The sequence below is a fragment of the Anabrus simplex genome, chromosome 6 (genome assembly GCF_040414725.1).
Source record: "Anabrus simplex isolate iqAnaSimp1 chromosome 6, ASM4041472v1, whole genome shotgun sequence".
NCBI classification, from domain to species: Eukaryota; Metazoa; Arthropoda; class Insecta; order Orthoptera; family Tettigoniidae; genus Anabrus; species Anabrus simplex.
In genome coordinates, this window is record NC_090270.1 from 106697989 (window position 1) to 106709666 (window position 11678).

Consider the following 11678-nt stretch of genomic DNA (forward strand, 5'->3'; position numbering starts at 1 on the left):
TCTCCCGGATGCAAGCTCACAGCCGCGCGCCTCTACACGCACGGCCAACTCGCCCGGTGTGTCTCAGTCTTACACTTGGCTTTGACAATATGAAAGTGGCTGAGGTATGAACGATGCTAGTAATGCCATTCCTTATGCAGCCAGTCCTTGCTATGATTGGTGTGAAAATGTCGCTCATAGGGTCGGTTGGTGCATGCGCTTCAGTGGGCTTGCCAGACTGATGTGCGATAGCAACTTCTGGCTCAGTGAGGAAAGCAACGGGAAACTACCTCACTCCTCATATCCCTAGTACGCCTCTTCAGTGACACCTAGGCCATCTATGACAGGTAATGGTGAAACTGTTGAGGATCCAACCAGCCTTCGGGCTGAATACCCAACATACACAGTAAGGATGCAAAGGAGACGGGATATAAGTCACTGGTAAGACCCCAACTAGAATATGGTTCCAGTGTATGGGACCCCCATTAGGATTACTTGATTCGAGAGCTGGAAGAAATCCAAAGAAAAGCAGCTCGATTTGTTCTGGATGGTTTCCGACAAAAGAGTAGCGTTACGAAAATGTTGCAAAGTTTGAGCTGGGAAGACTTGGATGAAAGGAGACGAGCTGTTCGGCTAAATGGTATGTTCAGAGCTGTCAGTGGAGAGATGGCGTAGAATGACATTAGTACACGAATAGGTTTGAGGGGTGTTTAAAAGTAGGAAAGATCACAATATTGTGCCTTTTTGATGTCGCTTTATGGGTGCAATATGAAGATAAACTTGGAATTCAAGTGTGCATATTGGGAGAAATATTCGTTTATAGGAAGGGAAATTAGGGATTGGAATAACTTAACATAGGAAATGTTTGAAAATTTCAAATTTCTTTGCAATTATTTAAGAAAAGAGTAGGTGGACAACAGAAAGGAATCCTGCCACCTGGGCGACTGGTGACTGATTAATGGGTGGCGCAGAGTAATGACAATGACTAATGACATTCGGAGCACGACTATTGCGTCTGAGTGTTGCGAAAGGTGTTAATCATAGGCTCAGTAGTGCTACTGCGAACAACTATCTGACCCAGGGAGGAAAACAAAGGCAAAATACTACACTCTTCATAATGCCCCACTGATTAGAGTGGTTTTCCAATAACCTCATAACCAGTCGTGGTGCTGTTTGAGGATCCAACCTGGCTCCGGGCAGAAGACTTAACCTGACACCCCTGTCCGCTGAGTAGTTATTGTAAAGACTAGATATGAACTTTAAACTTATACCACATTCCGTATACTTCGTATGTTAAAATAACTAGCAACAAATGAGTATTATTTTCAAACGAATTTACACTGCAGCCGACTATTCGGAAGTTCTTTTTATATTTTCTGAGGAACCTACTTTTACTTATCTTGTTACATGGAAGCACATGACCAGCTTTCACGTCCCACGCGAAAAGCTGCTTATTGGTCATTCAACCTTGTACCATAATATATAGGAGACGGTAATCGATTTACGTTCTTACTGAAATGTGCTTTCTACACTTTCAACCTGAGTATATGAAATGTTATGGAAATCCGAGAGCAACAAATAACAACATAAGGTCGTTATTAGCATGCAGTAACAATATTATTGTATGTTTTGCTGGACTGTTGGATTAAATAGATTAAATAGATCAAAATATTACTAAAAAGTAATTTCATCGATCTTATTTCCCTGAGACAGAATATTAATAAACTTTAACTTTTTGTTGTTTCCTTCTGCAATTTGAATGATATTTACGTAATGTAGCGGAGACTAGACCTAAGTTGAAATAATATAACATTTGTGAAGTTCTTGAAAACTATGCATATTTACAAAATATATCTGGTGAAAAAAAGAACTATTCTTAACTAGAAATAGAATGATTATTTCTAAAGAAATTTAAGGGAATGGTGTTCAGAATTACTCTTTGAGTCGGGAACATGTTATTGACTTTGAAGTTGGCCAAATTCCTTCATTGATTAAATAGCAAACATTATACCGCATTGACTTTCTTCTAAACCTCTTCTCAGATTGCTTAAGTAAGGGTAGTGTCCTGAAGCTGTTAAACAGATTTAACAAAGTGCTTAAAGAAGAGGACTTCTTGCCTTCATTCTAATTTCGGCTTTCGGTCTTGATCGATCTATTGGAAAGCATATTAGAAATCTTGTTTTAAACATACAGTAAGTTATATTGTTCCAAAGGGGACTCAACGTTCGTCAGATTCAATAATAATGTTAATAATTATAGGGGACATGATAGGTGAAATATTAATTAAATACGGTATAACACAAATACCCATGCTCATGGTCAGACTCGAACAGGCAGCGAATACTTCTCACAGTTCCAGAGTCTCACATAATAGCCCTGAACGACACCTGCTGGAAATAGCTTCAGTAATAACAGAATGTCCGCCTCTGTGGTGTAGTGGTTAGTGTGATTAGCTGCCACCCTCTCGGGGCCTCGGGTTCGATTCCCGCCTATGCCACGAAATTTGAAAAGTGTTACGAGGGCTGGAACGAGGTCCACTCAGCCATCCTCGAGGTCGTTTTACGTGGTTTCTCACTTCTCCTCCAGGCAATTGCCTAGTTGGCACCTAACTTAAGGTCACGGCCGCCTTCTTACCTCTTCCTTGTCTATCCCTTCCTATCTTCCCATCCCCCACAAGCAGGTGAGGTCGCCTGGGCGATGTACTGTTCCTCCTCCCTAGTTGTATCCCCGGCCCAATGTCTCACGCTCCTGGACACTGCCCTTGAGGCGGTAGAGGTGGGACCCCTCGCTGAGTCCGAGGGAAAAACCAATCTTGGAGGGTAAACAGATTAAGAAGGAAAGAAAGAAAGAAAGAAAGAAAGAAAGAAAGAAAGAAAGAAGGAAAGAAAAAAAAAAATAAATAACAGAATACTCATTTTAATTTAATACGTATAGCGTATGACATTTAAAATCAAGTATTATTAGCGTAAAGTAACAGCGCTCTTTTATGTTGGTAAGTGTTTGGAGTTCTTTATCGTCAGCAATAAATTCCAGTTATTTGGGTTTTTATCGACAACTTTATTTGTACCGGTACATGTCCGTTATCAATTACCTACAAATGTTCTACTTAATAATGATAAGCACGCCAGGGGCTCAGACATACTGGTGTCCAGAGTTCAAATCTCGGCGTCTTCAGGTAAAATTTGAACTGAAAAAAAAGTGGAGTTACGATTCCTGCCCTTGCTTTTGGTTGATCTTTGGATTCCCATATCAAATTCACTCCGGTAAAAACCAACGGTCATTGATTTGTCATCGCCTCGGCGGTCCCAACAGACCACGCTAGTCGGAACCTTTTGATACTTCAGCGCTAGTTGGGACTTCATCAACTGACCCTTCAATTAGCTGGAATCAGACTGTATAGATTAATAATAATAATAATAATAATAATAATAATAATAATAATAATAATAATAATAATAATACCAGACGAGTTGTGCGTGCGGTTAAGGGTGCGCAACTGTGAGATTGTATCCGGGAGATAGTGGGTTCGAACCCCACTGTCGGCAGCCCTGGGGATGGTTTTCCGTGGTTTCCCTTTTCACACCAGGAAACCTTAATTAAGGCCACGGCCGCTACCTTTCCACTCCTAGGCCTTTCCTATCCCACCGTCGCCATAAGACCTATCTGTGTCGGTGCGACGTAAAGCAACTTGTAAAAGAATAACGATATTAAAAATGGCGTATGGCTTTTAGTGCCGGGAGTGTCCGAGGACATGTTCGGCTCGCCAGGTGCAGGTCTATTGATTGGACGCCCGTAGGCGACCTTCGCGTCGTGATGAAGATGAAATGATGATGAAGACGACACATACACTCAGCCCCGTGCCAGCGAAATTAACCAATGATGGTTAAAATTCCCGAACCTGCTGGGGATCGAGCCCAGGACCCCTGTAACCAAAGGCCAGCACACTAACCACTTAGCGATGGAGCCGGACATAATAATAATAATAATAATAATAATAATAATAATAATAATAATAATAATAGGCCAACAAGTACGTATTGTGTTTTAGCTATGTATTAAAATAGCGTTATTTTTTCCGAAATTAACACACTGAATATCTGTATAAATAAAATTACAATACTGTATGTGCACTTCACATTTTTACCTCATACAGTTCTTCCTACTATTACAGATTAGGTATACAAAAGTCGAAAACAAGTTCAGTTCAGTTCAATTTTATTTATTTATTTATTTATTTATTTATTTATTTATTTATTTATTTATTTATCTATTTATTTATTTATTTATTTATTTATTTATTTATTTATTTATTTATTTATTTATTTATTTATTTATTTATTTATTTATTTATTTGTATGTTAAAAATATCTTGACAAATTTTCTCGAAACTCATTCAAAGTGAAGGATAGCCGTGTTGTGCACAAAGCTATATATTATTTGATTATCATATAGTGGCTTAGTAATATCGGGGGAGAGTTCAAAAGAAATGTCAAATAACTCCGTTACTATTAGTTATATTTAGAGCCTGAATGTTTAGCCTTTTATAGGTCCGAATGCAAACTTTCTGAAGCGAATAACAAGTATACTCTGTTCCGTGATTTCCCATTTTCACACCAGGCAAATGCTTGGGGCTGTACCTTAATTAAGGCCACGGCTGCTTCCTTCCCATTCCTAGGCCTTTCCCGTCCCATCGTCGCCATAAGACCTATCTATGTCGATGCGACGTAAAGCAAATTACCAAGTACTGTATACCCTGGCCCGGACAACTGTTCTGCTATGATATTTGCATAAACAGTAGGGGTCCGGTCTATTAGAATCCCTAGAAGTTATGTTACTTCCGTTGCATTGCGGTACAGCGGGCTAGAAGACACTTCTCACTAGCCAATACATTCTTACCTATTACTGCCTAAATATCCAGGATGCAGGAAAACATTTTACAAAACAAAAGTTGTGAAAAACATAATGTACGATTTTTTATGTTATTTACTTTTTTGACGTACTCCGTGATGAAAGCAACGGAGACATTCGCGATTGATTCATTTTTCACAAAATTCCGAATATCTCCACAAATATTAGTTTTATCTAAAAGATGCAAATAATAAAAATTGTAGAAGAAGCTAATTCCAATCTTTTGTGCGTCATACATGTTATGATAACGGAGATATTAACGAATTTAGATTTTTAACGAAGTTTTATGGTGAGGTCTTTATAGTAAACAGCTAAAGTATCTAATGATTAGAGCCCGGATTTCCATGCAAATGCATGTTTTTAAATAACATGGCTACACTACTCAAAACCGAGCTCGATAGCTGCAGTCGTTTAAGTGCGGCCAGTGTCCAGCATTCGGGAGACAGTAGGTTCGAACCCCACTGTCGGCAGCCCTGAAGATGGTTTTCCGTGGTTTCCCATTTTCACACCAGGCAAATGCTGGGGCTGTACCTTAATTAAGGCCACGGCCGCTTCCTTCCCACTCCTAGACCTTCCCTGTCCCATCGTCGCCATAAGACCTATCTGCGTCGATGCGACGTAAAGCAACTAGAAAAAAAACTAAACTTTGTGAATATTCGTTTTATGGCTTAGCGATTCCAAATAACCGTTCTTTTTCCCTGCATGTTTGCATGTTCTGGCCTTTTTAGGACAAAATTCATGCGTAATGCATATTTTGAAGATTTTGGATTTAATAGCGAATATTTGGATGTTCAATATTGCATAATATGACTTTTCTGCTGACTCTGGCGCATACATAATATTAACTTGCATGATAGTGCCTTTTATGAATGTTGGTTTGCAGAATTTGGGACTATTTTTCCACGTTATACAGTATGTCTATTACTGAGAGACGGCAAGAATGTATTCCTGGCATAGCGGTTAGCACCACTGGCGGGAGCTATTACCCTTATTATTTCAAAATTCCGTCAATATTGTGAGCAGTCTCGCGATTACTGGCAAACGCCAAATACCTGGCATCCATTAGGGTCTACTTTACTCATTTAAGCATGGTTGTTTATTTTAATTGTATACTGGTTTGGTTTATATAACTTGTAATTGGGACAGTAAGTCCTGTAGTGTGCTAATAAATAAATAGTATTCCTTGCATCCTATGTGACAACCAAAGAGATAAGCTGAACAAAGTGATCCGTTGAAATCCTGATGTTGAATTCGTCAAGCTTATAAAATACGTATTGTGAAGAAAATGCAGAAAACGTACAGTTTGACCGCACTGTCCCGAATGTCTTCATTTAAGTATGCACCTGTCACTTCTTGTGACGCAGAAAGATAATTTTCTGTGCTTAAAAATGTGCTGACAGATAAACGGATGAGCTTAAATCAAGACAATTTGGAGAAATTAATTGTAGAATGTTTCAGAAGACATTGAATTTTGATAGTACATATTTTCCAGCTTATTGTGCAATGCTATGCCATTTGACAGTGCATGAATGAATGCATATTTTGAGATTAGATAGTGCATGGAAATCCGGGCTCTATTAATAACCATTACCTGTTAACTATATGCTTCCACGTTGTTCCATAACCCGTCAGCGACCGATAGTACAGCTGGTTCATTATAAACCGTAGAATTTAATGCATTAAACCTCATACATTATTTTATAATTTAGATAAAACAATGAAATGAAAACCTGCAACCTGTTTTCCAGTCTTTCAACGGGTCAGGGATGAAATGAATGAATCAGATATAAGCTGTTATTACGATGGGGTCGCCACTCCCAAAGTGATTTAAATTAATGAGTGATAGATGCTATGAAATGAGAATGGAGTGTGTTGCTGGAATGAAAGATGACAGGGAAAACCGCAGTACCCGGAGAAAAACCTGTCCCGCCTCCGCTTTGTCCAGCACAATTCTCACATGGAGTGACCGGGCTTTGAACCACGGCATCCAGCGGTGAGAGGCCGACGTGCTACCGTCTGAACCACGGAGGCTCTTAAATAAAACAATATACCCAGTTATTATTTGTTGGCTTATTCGGCCTTCCTTTTATCAGTTGAAGATGGTTCGGACTTAATTATGATGAAATCATTATTGGATCTCATGTATTTAAAGCATTGCTAATTTTGAAGTTAATGATTGTTGAAAAAGAAAGTTGATGTGTCGACCTTCGATTATACATCTACTGATAAATTAAGCTGTGACATACGGCCAGAGATGGGAATGGAATAAATACCGAACTACGAATAACTGCGAACAGTTTCGGATAGTATTGGTTTTAAGGATTTTTACAGTGACGGAGCTGTAACACTCAAATACCCTCGACATGAGCCTCGAATAACCCGTCAGGTTTGGGTCGAAAATGTTTAATTTGTTAAATGAGGACAATAAATAACATGCACGGCACCTTAAAGAACTGTTCACTAGATTAATTTCAAAAATGTACAGGCAAGTAGAATGTTTTGTAAATCTAACATGCTTGCCTCCGAAATTTTAAAAATTAACCCTTAAATGCGCAGCATTGCATATAAAATAAAAATTTCGTGTGGCTATTTCTAGCCGAGTGCAGCCCTTGTAAGGCAGACCCTCCGATGAGGGTGGGCGGCATCTGCCATTTGTAGGTAACTGCGTGTTATTGGGGTGGAGGATAGTGTTATGTGTGGTGTGTGAGTTGCAGGGATGTTGGGGACAACACAAACACCCAGCCCCCGGGCCATTGGAATTAACCAATTAAGGTTAAAATCCCCGACCCGGCCGGGAATCGAACCCGGGACCCTCTGAACCGAAGGCCAGTACGCTGACCATTCAGCCAACGAGTCGGACAGCATTGCATATGTGCAAAGGAGATTTTGTAAGCTAGCTATGCTTACTCTTTGAAAGTATGGTAATGTTATTTCCCCTTTGTATATTCTTAGGAGATGTGCATTTGCATTTCAAGCAAGGTATTTTTGCTGTTGGAACTTTGCAAAGAAACAGACTACCCAACTGTAAATTTCCAAGTGATCAAGAAATGAAAAATAAACCTCGTGGATTTTCGGAAGAATATTCCACTTGTATTGACTCTGTTGATGTTTCATGTGTTGCATTCAATGATAACTGCAATGTGACATTTTTATCAACATTTGTAGGGGAAATTCCAAAGACAAAAGTCATGCGATACAACAGAAAAAAGATGGAACACGTTGAAATTGATTGTGCAGCTATTGTTCCAGTGTATAATGAACACATGGGTAACGTGGACTTGCTTGACAGCAACGTGGGAAGACATCACAACAAAATGAAGTCGAGAAAATGGTATTTTCGACTGTTTTACCACTTGGTTGACATAACTGTTATAAATGCTTGGATTCTGTACAGGAAAGTAAATGAATGTTAGCAAGCAAGTGGTAAGCTTCTCAACCAGAAGAACAAACCTCACAAATGGGGATATACACAATTTGTGCTTCTAGGCGAGGTCGACCAAGTTCAGATTTCGTTGAGGAACAGAGAAAAAAAGTTTCGAGGATCATCAATTCCATCGATTGACGTAAGGAAAGATTCTAACGATCATTGGCCCCTGTGGAATAAGAAACGTACAACTTGTAAGATGCCTTTATGCAAGGGTTACACCTTCATCACGAGTGATAAATGCAAAGTGAACCTCTGCTTGAACAGGGAAAAGAATTGTTTCAGGGATTTCCATGCTAACTAGCTGGAGTAGAGTGTGAATTGAGACCAACAAATCCAAAATCAATCGCTGAAACTGTTGCTTAACTCAGGACATTCATGAACTTGAACCTGTACGGTTATGTACTTAATTGCACAGCTTTGCATATGTGCAAAACAAAGGAAAACACTTATATGTTGACATTCATTTTGAAAATATAATTTTTGTCTTTTATTTGGTGATTATTTATCATAATTGTGACTGAAAATAAATAAATTTTTGAAATTAAAAAATTGCGCATTTAAGGGTTAACACAGAATAGACTAAGCAGAGGCACACGGTTTCATGAACTCATGCGGACTGCTTTACCCACGTGAGAAGTATGACTCATCCTAGAGTGTTGACAGAAGAGTACACAAGAACCACTTTATTTGTTTAAGCTCAACGTAGTAGAAATATATACTTGTACCATCTCCAACAATTCATTCACGAAGGGCTATTAGACCAACCTAGTCACATTTCTGAATATCACGTGTTTCAAACACATGTTTATCAAGGTCACGACTACTATGCGTCCATGGCCTTACTTTCGTTTTCTCTTAACAGTTTTTTGCCGTTAGAATAAACATAACCTTCATTTTATATTGACTTACCTTGACACTGTTGTTATCTGCACAATATTTCGTTCATCCTTCAAGCATTATAATCTTCGGTTTAAAAAAAATGTAGAAACGAAAGTAGGAAGGCGCGTAGAAATGGCACAGAACACTTCACTGTTCCCACAGGATGGCTTGGCAAAGCTTATCAATGACGTACGGTCTGTTGGATAAAGACCCCTCCCTCTCCAGCGCAGGTCGGCGGACTATTGACTGATAGCGGGCCTTAAACGCTTGTTTTTATGTCTGGCGTGTGTTACACTATTGATTCTGAGCGCATGCGCTTGCGAGATGCGTAATGAAGAGTTCATAATTTGACAATAGGGATACCGAGTAGTAGTATGGATATATTTTTACTGAACAACTGAAACTTGATATGATGGCCAAGATACATGGAATCCATTTAAACGAGTTTCTGCCTGTGAATGAGTCAGGAGCGAAGGAAAGTCCCGTTCGGAGGTGCGGCGCATGCTCCTTCCAACACTAAGCGAGAAATTACCTCAAGCTAAAGCGGAGCTGAATTAGGAACAAGTCATCTAAGGATAAAATAATGGCAAGCATAATTGGCAGTCATATGAATTTTAGTAAAAAATGGAAGGGTATGCATAGGTACGTTAAGGCAGAAACAGTTTCCAAGAAGGACAATCCAGGAATCATTAATGAAGAAGGGGAGATTATATGTGAGTATTTACAGAAAGCAGAAGTATTGTTGAATATAAAGGATAATGCCCAGGCAGAGGAGGTGACTAATACTAAGATACTTAAAATGATATACTCAAGTTGAAAAGCAGAAAAGCAGCTCGGATTGATAACATTTCTGGGCATATACTAAAGGCAATTAATTTGGATATTGTAACAAATTTGAAGTACTTATTTGATTGCTGTTTGCATGGAGGAATGGAGGAGTTGCTATAGTAGTCCCTGTGTACAAAGGAAAGGGAGATAAACATAGAGCGGATAATTGCAGACCAGTCAGCTTGACGTGTGTTGCATGTGAGTTGTGGAGAAGCATTATTTCTGATTATATTAGACGTGCTTGTGAAATTTCTAACTGATTTGATAGAAAGCAGTTGAGGTTTACTGAGGCTCAACTTGTAGGATTCTAGCAAGGTATAGCAGATATTTTAGATTCAATTATGTTGTGAGATGGACAGCAGTCAATGGTATAATGATAAACGGGGTTAAAAGTCAGGTTGTGAGTTTCACAAATAGGAAAAGTCCTCTGAGTTTTAATTACTGCGTTAAAGGGGTGAAAGTTCCTTTTGGGGAATTTTGTAAGTATCTGGGTGTTAATATAAGGGAAGATCTTCCTTGGGGTAGTCACATAAATGGGATTGTAAATAAAGGATACATATCTTAGCACATGGTTATGAGTGTGTTTAGGGGTTGTAGTAAGGATGTAAAGGAGAGGGCATTTAAGTCTCTGGCAAGACCCCAACTAGAGTATGGTTCCAGTGTATGGGACCCTCACCAGGATTACGTGACAAGAACTGGAAAAAAATCCAAAGAAATGCAGCTCGATTTGTTCTGGGTGATTTCCGATAAAAAGAAGAGTAGCGTTACAAAAATGATGCAAAGTTTGGGCTGGGAAGAACTGGGAGAAAGGAGACGAGCTGCTCGACTAAGTGGTATGTTCCGAGCTGTCAGCGGAGAGATGGCGCGGAATGACAGTAGACGAATAAGTTTGAGTGGCGCCTTTAAAAGTAGGAAAGATCACAATAAGAAGGTAAAGTTGGAATTCAAGAAGACAAATTGGGGCAAATATTCATTTATAGGAAGGGAAGTTAGGAACTGTAATAATTTACTAAGGGAGATGTTCAAGAAATGTCCAGTCTCATTGAAAACATTTAAGAAAACGCTAGGAAAACAACAGATAGGAAATCTGCCACCTGGGCGACTGCCCTAAGTGCAGATCTGTATTGACTGATTGACGATTCAGGTCAAGTGGACTGTATCGCTATTGACCTACCCAGGACTTTTGATTGAGCATATCATGGGACACTACTGACTAAAATAAGTGCAGCTGGACTTCACAAAAGAGGGACTGAATGGGTGGTTATATTTCTAGAAAAGAGAACTCAGATAATTAGAGTAAGTGAGGCATTATCTCATCCTGAAATGATTAAGATAGGAGTTCCTAAAGGCAGTATTATTGGATCATTATGTTCTCTTATATACAGAGTGATCGGAAACCACGTGAACCAGGTATATGAGCGTTAGAGCGTAGTTCGTAATGATCGATGATTTTAAAAAAGTAATTCAATATTTAATGCCGTTGTCATTTTATTAGCTTCAGAAGTTAGTCAATCGGATATCTTCGCGGGCGAATTCAAATCGGCTTTGCGAGGTAGTCTACTCGCGCCTTAAGACAGACTGAAGAGCCATGCTGAGAAATCAGCATCAAACACGAACATACCGTGGGTTTCAGCCGGTGTCAGCGTAGCGTAGTCTA

At 39.3% G+C, this 11678-nt stretch overlaps 1 protein-coding gene across 1 annotated transcript in view; it reads right to left on the reverse strand.

Moving 5' to 3' along the window:
• Positions 1-9286, reverse strand: part of LOC136876152 (monocarboxylate transporter 14) — a 204432-nt gene extending 195146 nt beyond the window's left edge. The window contains exon 1 of the mRNA XM_067149866.2: positions 9224-9286. The gene's annotated coding sequence lies outside the window, so the exon portion shown is untranslated. The remainder of the gene's footprint in view (positions 1-9223) is intronic.
• Positions 9287-11678: the final 2392 nt, after the last annotated feature.